The sequence below is a fragment of the Bufo bufo genome, chromosome 4, assembly GCF_905171765.1.
Source record: "Bufo bufo chromosome 4, aBufBuf1.1, whole genome shotgun sequence".
In the NCBI taxonomy this organism is placed as follows: Eukaryota; Metazoa; Chordata; class Amphibia; order Anura; family Bufonidae; genus Bufo; species Bufo bufo.
Genome location: NC_053392.1, coordinates 227,320,374 through 227,335,293, shown reverse-complemented (window position 1 = coordinate 227,335,293; position 14,920 = coordinate 227,320,374). Strand labels below are relative to the sequence as shown.

General features: G+C 42.6%; 1 protein-coding gene across 2 annotated transcripts in view; it reads right to left on the bottom strand.

Moving 5' to 3' along the window:
* LOC120997968 (probable cation-transporting ATPase 13A5) overlaps window positions 1-14,920 on the bottom strand; it is a 275,887-nt gene that overhangs the window by 235,710 nt on the left and 25,257 nt on the right. The window lies entirely within an intron of this gene.

Below are 14,920 nucleotides of genomic sequence, written 5' to 3'. Positions count from 1 at the left end.
AAAGCAGTCTATGAGCAGGAAATATTATAAAATGACAAAAGCTATGCTCTCCTTTAATGTCCCACCTCTCCAGCACTGCTGATCTGCTCCATGACGTTTCCAATCCCTGTCATCAGGTAGTCCCATTCCATAACTGTTACAGCTAATCACTGGCCTCAGCTGATGCATGCGCATAAGGGCTCATGCACACGAACGTGGTTTGGTTCCGCATCCGAGCCCATTCACTTCAAAGGGGCAGCAAAAGATGCTCCGTTCCATGGGGCCGTAAAAAAAAAAATAGAACATGTCCTATTCTTGTCCGTTTTGCAGACAAGAATAGGCATTTCTATTATGGGTGGTCCGTTCTGTTCTGCAAATTGTGGAACGCAAATGGGCGGCATCTGTGTTTTGCAGGTCCGCATTTTGCAGACCGCAAAACACTGCGCAGTCGTATGCATGAGCCCTAGGGATCAGAAGGGAGGGTAAAACTCACAGAGAATTATTTTTTTTCGTGAGAGCTCTTATTTAAATAAACACTCCCTGACCCAGCCCTCTTTAACCATTTTATTAAATAAATTCCATGCAGCTCTTCTAAGGGCTCTTTCACACCTGCGTTCTTTTCTTCCGGCATAGAGTTCCGTCGTCGGGGCTCTATCCCGGAAGAATCCTGATCAGTTTTATCCTAATGCATTCTGAATGGAGAGAAATCCGTTCAGGATGCATCAGGATGTCTTCAGTTCCGGAACGGAACGTTTTTTGGCCAGAGAAAATACCGCAGCATGCTGCGCTTTTTGCTCCGGCCAAAAATCCTGAAGATTTGCCGCAAGGCCGGATCCGGAATTAATGCCCATTGGAAGGCATTAATCCGGATCCGGCCTTAAGCTAAACGTCGTTTCGGTGCATTGCCGGACCCGACATTTAGCTTTTTCAGAGTGGTTACCATGGCTGCCAGGACGCTAAAGTCCTGGCAGCCATGGTAAAGTGTAGCGGGGAGCGGGGGAGGAGTATACTTACCGTCCGTGCGGCTCCCCGGGCGCTCCAGAGGGACGTCAGGGCGCCCCAAGCGCATGGATCACGTCATCCATGCGCATGGGGCGCTCTGACGTCATTCTGGAGCGCCCCGGGAGCCGCACGGACTGTAAGTATACCGCTCCCCCGCTCCCCGCTCCTACTATGGCAACCAGGACTTTAATAGCGTCCTGGCTGCCATAGTAACACTGAACGCAATTTGAAGACGGCTCCGTTTTCAAATGCTTTCAGTACACTTGCGTTTTTCCGGATCCGGCGGGCACCTCCGGCAACGGAAGTGCACGCCGGATCCCAACAACACAAGTGTGAAAGAGGCCTTTGTAGTCCACTGAATCTGTTGTAGTCCAAATAATAGATCTGAAAGCCAAAAAATAAGCACACGCAGAAATAAATTACAATAAAAACAATAAACCTTTCATACTCACCTGCCTTCCTCCTTCTTCAGCTGGCACTGGTGCCTTTGTGCCTCCACACAGTACTGTAGTTAAGCCCTCACACAGTGGTGCTTCCCTATATTGGTAATCAAAATAAAAAAAAATACATACCTACTGTACTCTATCCCCTTCGACAAGGTGAATAAAAGAGGTCCAGCTATAATGGATGATAGATACAGTAGTCTGGCTTGGCCCAAAATTCATTTTATGCACTTTATAGCATGCTAATAGTGCACCAAGTGTTATTCTAAGCCTGGCTACATCTTTATTGCAGAGCTTGTGTGTGTATAATGTGTGTACTGCACTGCTGTGTGTGTTAATCTATGTTCATTTCCAGTGAACTTATCTGGTAGGCTGTCCCTGCAGAGAACCGCCTACCAGGATACACCTGATCTGGCACTGTCTGATTCTACATTTCACGCCAGATCCCCATTGACTATAATGGGATCCAACAGTGATCCAGATTAGTGATGAGCGAGCATGCTCGGCCTAATACTTGTTCGCCTCGAGCATCGCTATGCACAGAACATGGCGGTACTTGGCCGAGTACCACATGTGCTCGAGCGCCATGCTCGAGTCTCCTTCCCGTACGTTTTGCGGCTGCTAAGCAGCCAATAAACGTGCAGGTAAGTACTGCCATCACTGTAATGCCAGTAGTCCATATTATGTGTGTTTCTGTGACATATACTGTCCTTCATCAGAAAACTGTTTCTTTAGGGCAAATTCCAAAAATCTGGGCCTAATCTAGTGTCCATATTCTGTGTGTTTCTGTGACATATACTGTCCTGCATCAGAAACTGTTTCTTTAGGTCAAAATCCAAAAACCTGGGCCTAATCTAGTGTCCATATTCTGTGTGTTTCTGTGAGATATACTGTCCTGCATAAGAAAACTGTGTCTTTAAGGGACTGTAAAACAATCTGCGCCACATATAGTGACAAAACCATTAAAATGAAGAAGGCGAGCACTAATGGACAGGGAAGTGGGCGTGATGTTGATGGTGCACGCAGAGGCCGTGGCCCTGGGCGCAATGAAACTGTGCCTGCTGCCAGTGCACCAGGAAAAAAAAAACATCCACCGTACCCAGCTTCATGTCCAACTTAGCTGGGCGGTGCAGGACAACACTGTCCATGTCGGACCAGTGCAAACAGTTGGTCGGTTGGATTGATGAAGATAATTCTTCCAGTCGGTTAAGCACCATCCTCTCTTCCACCAAGTCCAGTTTCTGTAGCCAAGAGTCTGGTCAACCGAATCCTCTCTCCGATCATCCTTCCTCCCACCATGGAGAGGCTTGCCAAATGAGTGATCCCACACTCGGATATTCCGAGGAGCTCTATCCACCGCCACTATTATATTTGGCCCTCGCGCCCCCAGCAGGCTTGAAGAGGGACCTGAGATATTGTGCCCTGATTCCCAACCTCTTGAGCCTTCACAGTCTCAAGAAGATGACGGTGGTGAACGGCAATCATTTGTTCATGAGGTGGATGATGATGAGACACAGTTACCAATCACTGAGGTTGTGGTTAGGACAAGTCAGGAGGATGAGCAGAGTCAGGAAGTGGAAGAGGAGGTGGTTGACAATGAGGTCACTGACCCAACATGGGAAGGTGAAAAGCCGAGCGAGGACAGCAGTACAGAGGGGGAGGGATCCACAGCACCGCAACAGGCTGAAAGAGGCAGTGGGGTTGCAAAAGGGAGAAGTCGGCCCACACCAAACAGGCCCGCAACCGTTACACCGACCACCCCCATGCATAAATCAACCTTGCCAAGGGGTAGGTGTTCCGCAGTATGGTGCTTTTTTTAGGAAAGTGCAGACGACAAAAAAGTAGTAGTTTGCAACCTGTGCCGTACCAAAATGAGCCAGGGCGTGAACACTAGCAACCTCACCACCACCAGCATAATCCGCCACATGGCATTCAAGCACCCTAACAAATGGGCCGAATGCCTGGGTCCACAATCTGGGTCTGCGGGTCACACCAATGCCTCCTTTTCCCCTGTGTTACGCACTGCTGGTTAATCCCCTGTCAAAGACGCAGGCCCGGATGCCCCTCGCCCTGCACCTGGACCTTCGCATGAACCATCAGCAACAACATCCACTTCCCTGTCCCAGCGCAGCGTCCAAATGTCCATAACACAGTCATTTGAACGTAAGCACAAATACTCACCCACCCACAGCACTAAATGCGCAACTTTTGAAATTACTGACCCTTGAAATGTTGCCATTTACGCTTGTGGACACTGAGGCCTTCCGCAGCCTGATGTCGGCGGCCGTTCCTCGGTACACAGTCCCCAGTCGCCACCATTTTGCATGTGTTCCAGAACATCACCCGTACCCTAACCAACGCAGTTACTGGGAAGGTCCCCTTAACCATGGACACATGGACAAGTTCTGGTGGCCAGGGACGCTACATTTTCCTGACCGCACACTCGGTGAATGTTGTGGAGGCCGGGAGTAAGTCGCACCCTGGGATGGCACAGGTGCTAACCACACCCAGGATTGCGGGCCCTATGTCTATCAGGGTCTCCGCCAGCAGCTATATTACTAGCTCCAACTCCCAATTCTCCTCCTCCGCCGCCTCCTCCTCCACTTCCACCTCCAGAAGCAGTCAGCCATCAGTCGCTAGCTGGAAGCAGTGTAGCACTGCTGTGGGTAAGCGACAACAGGCCGTGCTGAAGTTGATCTGTTTAGAGGACAAACAGCACACCTCCGCAGAGCTGTGGCAGGGTATATGGGGCCAGACTGAGCTGTGGCTCTCGCCACTCAACCTACAACCAGGCATGGTTGTGTCTGACAATGGATGTAACTTGGTGGCGGCTTTGGAGCTCGGCAACCTGACACACATCCCATGCCTAGCCCAAGTCTTAAACTTAGTGGTTCAGCGGTTTATCAAAACCTACCCCAATTTGACAGAGCTTCTAGTGAAGGTGCGCAGCATGTGTGCTCCTTTTCCGCAAATCGTCCACAGCTTCAGCCGGTCTGTCAACGCTGCAGCAGTGCTTGCGGCTTCCAGCTCACCGACTGTTGTGCGACGTGAGCACGCGCTGGAACTCTATGTTCCACATGTTGGACAGGCTTCTTTAGCAGCAGAGGGCAGTTGTGGAATACCAGCTACAACATGGTCGTCGCCTTTCGAGTCAACTGCCACTATTAACAAGCGAGGAGTGGGCATTGATGTCAGACCTCTGTGAATCCACACAGATGGTTAGTGGCGATAATGCTATTATCAGCGTAACCATCCCACTGCTGTGTCTACTCAAACGATCGCCGCTCACAATTAAGGACGACGCTCTGAATGTGGCAGATGAGGAAATCAGGGAGAACATTACACAGGGTGATAGCCAGCTCACCCTCAGTTCATCTTCTTAGCTCGAATTGGACCATGAAGAGGAGGAGGAGCCATGGAACTTTAATTCCTTCTGTTCAGCGTGGATGGGCAGAAGAGAAGGAGGATGAGGAGATGGAGAGTCATCCTAATGTCGACATCAACGTCTTGTCTGTTGGTACTCAGGCACGTATGGCTGACTTCATGTTAGTCTGCCTTTCCAGCGACCCTCGCGTTATACACATTTTAGATAACACGGATTACTGGCTGTTCACTCTTCTCGACCCCCGCTACAAAGAGAACTTCTCATCTCTCATTCCTCTGGTGGAGAGGATGAGTAAAATGGTGCAGTATATATAGCAGTGTGTTCGGCCCGAACACCCGAATACATTGGTGCTCGATCATCACTAATCCAGATGCTTTCTAGAATAAATGCCGGATTTTAGGTGAAAGCCTTAGTGACTTTAAGTTAGTAAACTTTACAAAAAGGGGTTCTACGGGAATTAAGAAAATGAAAATAATTAAATATTACTTTAGTCTAAATATATTCCCAAATACATCTCATTAGCTATAATGATTATAATCCTGAATACAGATGATAAGATCTTCAACTGAATCTCTGTAGGAATGTACTTCATAAGGTGACAGACAGGACAGACAGGACAGTTAATATGGGCCTGCTCAATGCTCATTATCTACACCCCCATTATCCTCTTTGTACTTCATATCTCATAATGAACTTCATTCCTGCAGAGATTCATCTGAAGATCATATTAAACTTTATTCAGGATCATAATCCCTGACAAGTAAGAGAGGAAGATGGTGTAGCTCTTTAACTTTTCCTCCTGTGTAATTAGGACAGGTTTTGTGTGGACTAGTAGGATGGCGGCCATTTTATTTTTCCTAATGATTGCTCCCCAGACAAAATGAGCCATTATAACTAATGAAAGGTATTTGGTAATATATTTATAATGAAGCAATATTTAAGTATTTTCATTTTCTTAATTCCTGGAGAACCCCTTTAAAGACGGTATAAGAAGAAAACATTTTTCCAATTTTCGGTTGTCTAAACCTGGAGTGTGATTTATAGTCAGGTCTGTCTTTTAGTCTGAAAAATATAGTATATACCCCTTGTATCACCTAGACAGAGCTTTCAAATGAAGCTGTGTATAGCAAAAGGTGTGCCAAGGGGTTTGTGGCTTAATACTCTCTGTTTTCAGTGTATTTACTGTATCCTTGGGATATATTTTATAACACATTACTTTGCTATTTGAGTATGTACTTTTGTATAGTTGAAATGAAGGATAGCTTATTACCTAGATATTGCATTGTTGTTTATAGGCTTCTCTGACTTTATTCTTTGAGTCATGTGTTTGCTATGGATATACAGGTCTATGTACATTTTAGTTGCACATGTACCTTTTGAATATGATATAACAGGGATCAGCAATGCTTAGCACTAAACCTGCTGTGAAACTGTGACTTCCAACATACACACTTGCTTCCCTGGGAGTTGCAGTTTCACAACAGTTGGAGTGTCAAAGGTTGCTGACCCCTGTGTTATAACATCTAATGTTTATTCTGCAGTCTAATGCACAGCCAGTCTACCAGTGTCTGTGATTGGGCACTAGTAGGTACACCCAATGATGACTATTGTATAGAAAATTTTATATATACAGTACAGACCAAAAGTTTGGACACACCTTCTCATTCAAAGAGTTTTCTTTATTTTCATGACAATGAAAATTGTAGATTCACACTGAAGGCATCAAAACTATGAATTAACACATGTGGAATTATATACATAACAAACAAGTGTGAAACAACTGAAAATATGTAATATTCTAGGTTCTTCAAAGTAACCACCTTTTGCTTTGATTACTGCTTTGCACACTCTTGGCATTCTCTTGATAAGCTTCAAGAGGTAGTCCCCTGAAATGGTTTTCACTTCACAGGTGTGCCCTGTCAGGTTTAATAAGTGGGATTTCTTGCCTTATAAATTGGGTTGGGACCATCAGTTGCGTTGAAGAGAAGTCAGGTGGATACACAGCTGATAGTCCTACTGAATAGACTGTTAGAATTTGTATCATGGCAAAAAAAAAGCAGCTAAGTAAAGAAAAACGAGTGGCCATCATTACTTTAAGAAATGAAGGTCAGTCAGTCAGCCGAAAAATTGGGAAAACTTTGAAAGTAAGGGCTATTTGACCATGAAGGAGAGTGATGGGGTGCTGCGCCAGATGACCTGGCCTCCACAGTCACCAGACCTGAACCCAATCGAGATGGTTTGGGGTGAGCTGGACCGCAGAGTGAAGGCAAAAGGGCCAACAAGTGCTAAGCATCTCTGGGAACTCCTTCAAGACTGTTGGAAGACCATTTCAGGAAACTACCTTTTGAAGCTCATCAAGAGAATGCCAAGAGTGTGAAAAGCAGTAATCAAAGCAAAAGGTGGCTACTTTGAAGAACCTAGAATATGACATATTTTCAGTTGTTTCACACTTGTTTGTTATGTATATAATTCCACATGTGTTAATTCATAGTTTTGATGCCTTCATAGTCATGAAAATAAAGAAAACTCTTTGAATGAGAAGGTGTGTCCAAACTTTTGGTCTGTACTGTATATATATATATATATATATATATATATATACAGTACAGACCAAAAGTTTGGACACACCTTCTCATTCAAAGAGTTTTCTTTATTTTCATGACAATGAAAATTGTAGATTCACACTGAAGGCATCAAAACTATGAATTAACACATGTGGAATTATATACATAACAAACAAGTGTGAAACAACTGAAAATATGTCATATTCTAGGTTCTTCAAAGTAACCACCTTTTGCTTTGATTACTGCTTTGCACACTCTTGGCATTCTCTTGATGAGCTTCAAGAGGTAGTCCCCTGAAATGGTTTTCACTTCACAGGTGTGCCCTGTCAGGTTTAATAAGTGGGATTTCTTGCCTTATAAATTGGGTTGGGACCATCAGTTGCGTTGAAGAGAAGTCAGGTGGATACACAGCTGATAGTCCTACTGAATAGACTGTTAGAATTTGTATCATGGCAAAAAAAAAGCAGCTAAGTAAAGAAAAACGAGTGGCCATCATTACTTTAAGAAATGAAGGTCAGTCAGTCAGCCGAAAAATTGGGAAAACTTTGAAAGTAAGGGCTATTTGACCATGAAGGAGAGTGATGGGGTGCTGCGCCAGATGACCTGGCCTCCACAGTCACCAGACCTGAACCCAATCGAGATGGTTTGGGGTGAGCTGGACCGCAGAGTGAAGGCAAAAGGGCCAACAAGTGCTAAGCATCTCTGGGAACTCCTTCAAGACTGTTGGAAGACCATTTCAGGAAACTACCTTTTGAAGCTCATCAAGAGAATGCCAAGAGTGTGCAAAGCAGTAATCAAAGCAAAAGGTGGCTACTTTGAAGAACCTAGAATATGACATATTTTCAGTTGTTTCACACTTGTTTGTTATGTATATAATTCCACATGTGTTAATTCATAGTTTTGATGCCTTCATAGTCATGAAAATAAAGAAAACTCTTTGAATGAGAAGGTGTGTCCAAACTTTTGGTCTGTACTGTATATGTATATATATATATATATATATATATATATATACAGTACAGACCAAAAGTTTGGACACACCTTCTCATTCAAAGAGTTTTCTTTATTTTCATGACTATGAAAATTGTAGATTCACACTGAAGGCATCAAAACTATGAATTAACACATGTGGAATTATATACATAACAAACAAGTGTGAAACAACTGAAAATATGTCATATTCTAGGTTCTTCAAAGTAGCCACCTTTTGCTTTGATTACTACTTTGCACAGTCTTGGCATTCTCTTGATGAGCTTCAAGAGGTAGTCCCCTGAAATGGTTTTCACTTCACAGGTGTGCCCTGTCAGGTTTATTAAGTGGGATTTCTTGCCTTATAAATGGGGTTGGGACCATCAGTTGCGTTGAGGAGAGGTCAGGTGGATACACAGCTGATAGTCCTACTGAATAGACTGTTAGAATTTGTATTATGGCAAGAAAAAAGCAGCTAAGTAAAAAAAAATGAGTGGACATCATTACTTTAAGAAATGAAGGTCAGTCAGTCAGCCGAAAAATTGGGAAAACTTTGAAAGTAAGGGCTATTTGACCATGAAGGAGAGTGATGGGGTGCTACGCCAGATAACCTGGCCTCCACAGTCACCGGACCTGAACCCAATCGAGATGGTTTGGGGTGAGCTGGACCGCAGAGTGAAGGCAAAAGGGCCAACAAGTGCTAAGCATCTCTGGGAACTCCTTCAAGACTGTTGGAAGACCATTTCAGGGGACTACCTCTTGAAGCTCATCAAGAGAATGCCAAGTGTGTGCAAAGCAGTAATCAAAGCAAAAGGTGGCTACTTTGAAGAACCTAGAATATGACATATTTTCAGTTGTTTCACACTTGTTTGTTATGTATATATTTCCACATGTGTTAATTCATAGTTTTGATGCCTTCATAGTCATGAAAATAAAGAAAACTCTTTGAATGAGAAGGTGTGTCCAAACTTTTGGTCTGTACTGTATATATATTGTGGGGATTCGCTCTGGTAGACAGGACAAGCGGGTGCAGTATAGAGGCAAATACACGTTTGTAACTCAAAAACTGCAGTGTTTATTCACACTAGTTGCAGGTTCACAGTATTGGTGTTAGATCACACCCAAAACAGTTCATATAGAAAAACATTCACCTTTGATCCTTGGTGTTTAATCCACACCCTGCTAAATGCTCAGCCTCAGAAAGTTCACCTTCAGGCTTTAGGCGGCCTGTTCGCCTGACACACTGTCTTCAGCTTTCAGCCCACACACGGACCTCAGATCTCAGCAGAGTTTCACACAGCTCCAGTGTCAGAGAGGAGTAATCCAGTCACATGACACTGCTGGCTGTTTTTTATATGCCTGTCAAAACCCGGCCTGGACTGTGGGGAGTAGTCACCCACCCAGCACTTTGACTACTCCCAGTAAGAGCCTTCATGGATCAGCTATTTACAGCCATACTAGATAGCAAGGTGTCACACAGCAACTGCTGCTGACACATGAAAACTGCCTCTTACTCCACCGAGGCCAGGAACCTCGGTGACACATACCTATCATCCACGATGATTCCTTGTACCTTCTTACTATATATATATATATATATATATATATATATAATGTACATATATTTAATTTTGGAAGTCTGTCCCACTTTTTGGCAGAATTGAATGCACTGATATGAAGCATGTCCTAGAGATTCTCATTTGGATTCAGTTAGAGGGAACGTTAGGGCCAGTCAATGGCATTGATAGCTTTGGCATCTAGGAACTTCCACACACTGTGGCCACAAGAGTCTAGTCATTGTCCTGCATAAGCCATGGCCCACTGCACCAGTGTAAGGTCTAATAATGACTCTAATAATTTTATCCTAGTACCTAACAGCACTCTCCAAGGATATGCCTCACCAGATCATCACTGTCCCACCACCAAACCCGTCATGTTGAATGACATTGTAGACATTATGACTTTCACTTTCATCATGGTATCTTTCACGGCTGTCACATGTGCTCAGTTTGAACTTGATCTAATCTGTGAAGAGAACAGGCAAAAATGGTGAACCTTCTAATTCTGGTTGTTATGGATTAGTGAATGGGTAGCCACTGGTTTGACTTTGGACTAAACTCTAAGGGTGCTATTTCAGTGCTCCCCTGGTATTTACCCTTTAATCTCTGTACATGGATCTGGACTTTACTGCAGGGGAGAAACCAGACCATTGCCTCTTGGAATAGTCCCAGTAGAGTTGGAAGCTCACCCATTGGGGTCAGGGACTCTGGATAAAGCACCATGAGCTCAGATAACAAAAAATATCGTCTGAATAGTCACTTAGGCTTGAATGCTGGTTGAGGTCCAGGAACCATACTAGAAGTGTAGCTTAATGCAGGTACAAGATAGACTGACGGAATGGGTAAACTAAATATGGTAAGCCAGACCTGGGGGTACTACAAACTGTTTACTGTTATGCATTGCACATACTGCAGCGCTCCTTCTCCTACAGAGAATTCTCCAGAAAGAACCATTACTTTATTTGCCTTGTAAAGCCTTGAGAAGATAAAGAAATCAGAGGGAACTGCTAAATCCATCTTCTGCAGACACTGCTGTGAAGTGAGGGAATACAACTAAGCCATCCTTCACCAAACAACCGCTAGGCCAGTATCACCTACCGTAAGTCCTGAATTGCCACCAACCAACCGGTCTTCAAAACGTTGCTGGGGTTAGTGAAGAATTGCTCTAAAGTCTGTGCTGCTGTTTGTATTTAAAGATTTATGTTGCACTTATTTAAAAAATACTGTGTTATGTTCAACTCTGGCCTTATTCTTCAGTGCTATAACTAGAGATGAGCGAATTTCATATTCTTTTGTTGGTAAAAGGTGAATTGCGTTATGGATTCCGTTACCACGGACTATAACGCAATTCTATGACGGAATGCATAACGGAATGCCTTTAGAGGCATTCCGTTATTCATTCCATCATAATAGAAGTCTATGGGCTGCAAAACGGATCCGTCCCGTTTCTGTTATGCAGGGGAGTCCTCATCTCTAGCTTTTAAGAAAGTGGAAAACCGTGCTGCTTGATACACCTCCTTCCTTCTTGGTACGGGTTACAAAAGGCACGGGGAAGGATCTGCAAGGGGTATACCCGAGGATCCCTCCTCTCTCCAACACTCCTGTGGGTAATTAAGGTTCGCAACAATAGTGAAGCCCAGACTGCCACCGTCATGTGCAAAGATTTATTGTACTTACAACAGTATCTCTGATAAAACGCATAAAACAATGGTATGCACACTTCGGTATCGCCCGACCCAGGTTTTGTTGTCACGCTTCATCAGGAGCAAACCTTTTAGCATCAGAAACCAATCTTAAATACCATTAAAAGGCACACCCTTTCCCTGTGTCACAACTCAGGGTCACACCTCCTTTGTTACAATATAAAAATACAATTCAAAAATACATCAAAATTTATCATAAAAGAAGTGTATAAATAATTTCAATAAAAGTCAACAGATTCACAGTATCAAAATACATAAAACAACTAAAACCATCTTTCTAGTACTCGCTCCTAATAGATCTAAACCCACCTCTTTCAATACCCCTCCACACTTCTATCTCAGGCCGGCCCCTTCTAGCTGGTCACATCGGCTCTGCCCACATCGCATTGAAAGCCTGCAGCGCAAGATTACAGATACAGATACGTATACTAGTGACTTTTTTTTACTGTGAACTCATCTCTAGCTATAACTTTCACTGCAATGGACCCCAAGGAGTGATAGTCTGAGGTAAGACACAGTGGCACTACAACACTACGTCAGGGACACTACCACTCCCATTCTCTACACCTGCTCCCACTGGGGCTCACTGCAGAAACACAAACAAAACTGAGATTGACTAGTGCAGGGATACACAGGCAGAGTGCGACAGGCTAGGAGTATACCAGGAACACTAGAGGGAGATAACACAGTATAAACAAAGAAGCACTGGACTTACCAACACTTTCACTAGTCACTAGGGAACCTAAACCTCAGGCGTCCCTGATAGCCGGGCCCCTGCTGTATCCACTGGCATCGCTGTAAAAGCTGATGCCAGCAGATTAACCCCTTATATGCCACGGTCAGAAGGGAGCCCATTGGGTCCCCGTGCTGCTTTGGCGGGAACCCGATGGATGACAAGGCAGTCCGATGATATGCACAGGCTGCCCAATGCCTTGGATGGTATCGGGACCTGCCTTCTACAGGGGGCCGAGGAGATCCAGCCCAGGCTGGGTCTCCTAGGCAACCTGTTTGTGTAATAGTGGAATACACTAACAAGCAATGCATTACAGATGTAATGTAATGCATTGCAGAGGGTATCAGACAATCAAAAGTTGAAGTCCCAGTGTGGGACAGAAATAAAGTTTTTTTTAAAAAGCAGAAAAAGGGTTTTTGAAAATAAAAATAAAGTTTTAAGTAAAAAAAAGAAAAAAATTCCCTTTTCCCCAAATTTTATTTAAAAAAAAAAGAAAAAAAAAGCACATATTAGGTATCAACGTGTCCGTAACGACCGGCCCTATAAATATATCACATGATCCACAAAATCCAATAAACACCATTAAAAAAAACTGTCAAAAAAAGGAATTTTGGCACCTTACATCACAAAAAGTGCATCACCAAGTGATCAAAAAAGTGTATATCACACAAAATGGTACTAATAAAACTGTCACCTCATGCCACAAAAAATAAGCCCCTACATAAGAAAATCGCTCAAATAACATGGAGACATTAAAAGATAATTTTTTTTATTTCAAATATGCTATTATTGTGTTAAAGTGAAATAAATAAAAAAAGTATACATATTAAGATCAAAAAGGCGTATGCCCCCCAAAATAGTACCAATCAAACCATCACCTCATCCCACAAAAAATGAGACCCTGCCTAAGACAATCGGTCAAAAAATTAATAAAAATATGACTCTCATGTTTATCTCCTTGTCTGGGAGGTTGAATGTTCATATGACTCTCAACTTTGCCTTCTCACCTGCGAGTGAGAAAAACTGTAGATGTTTAAAAATATTTCAATAAAAATTTATTGATTCTAAAAAATATGACTCTCAGACAATGGAGACACTAAAATATGATTTTTATTTGCTTCAAAACTGCTATTATTGTGTTAAAGTGAAATACATTTAAAAAAGGATACATATTAGGTATTGCCGCATCCGTAACAACCAGCTCTATAAAAATATCAAATGAACCAACCCCTCAGCTGGACACCGTAAAAATAAAGTGCACAAAAAGCCATTTGTTGTCACTTAGCATCACATAAACGGCAACACCAAGTGATCAATAAGGCATATGCCCCCCAGAATAGTACCAATCAAACTGTCACCTCATACCACAAAAAAGACCGTACCTAAGACAAACGGCCAAAAAATAAAAAAAAGCTATGGCTCTTAGACTATGGAGACACTAAAACATCATTTTTTCTTTGCTTCAAAAATGCTATTATTGTGTAAAACTTAAATAAATAAGAAAAAGTATACATATTAGGTATTGCCATGTCCGTAATGATCTGCTCCATAAAAATGTCACATGACCTAACCCCTCAGCTGAACTCTGTAAAAATAAATGAATAAAAACTGTGCCAAAAGAACCAATTTTTTAGTCACCTTGCCCCATAAAGTGCAATAATGAATGATCAAAAAATGGTATGTAAAAACGTCAACTCTTCCTCCAAAAAACAAGCCCTCAGAACTTCAGAAGACGATCGGCAGAAAAATAAAAAAAAAATAGGCATTCAGAAATGGAGACACAAAAACATTTTATTTTTAAAAAATGCTTTATTGTGTAAAACTGAAACTAAGAAAGTAGACATATTTGATATCATTGTATCCGTAACAACCTTCTCTATAAAAACAGCACATGATCTACCCTGTCAGATGAATGTTGTAAAAAAATACAAAATAAAAACGGTCCCAATTTTTTGGTTACCTTTCCTTACAAAAAACATAATATAGAGCAATTAAAAATCATATGTACCCCAAAATAGTGCCAATAAAACTGGCACGTTATCCCCTAGTTTTCAAAATGGGGTCACTTTTTGGGAGTGCATCAGGGGGGCTTCAAATAGGATATGGCATCTAAAAACCAGTCCAGCAAAATCTGCCTTCCAAAAACCATATGGTGCTCCTTTTCTTCTGCGCCCTACCGTGTGCCCGTACAGCAGTTTACAACCACATATGGGGTGTTTCTGTAAACCACAGAATCAGGGTAATAAATATTGAGTTTGGCTGTTAACCCTCCATGTGTTAAAGAAAAAAAAAGAAAAAATGGAAAATCTGACAAAAAAGTGAAATTTTTAAATTTAATCTCCATTTTCCTTTAATTCTTGTGGAACACCTAAAGGGTTAACAAAGTTTGTAAAATCAGTTTTGAATATCTTGAGCGGTGTAGTTTCTACAAAGGGGTCATGTATGGGGGGTTTCCACTGTATAAGCCCCACAAAGTGACTTCAGACCTGGAAATTTTCTTAAAAGTTTTGTTTTGCTTCTAAAATTCTAAGCCTTCTAACGTCCTAAAAAAAATAAAATGACATTTACAAAATGATGCCAACA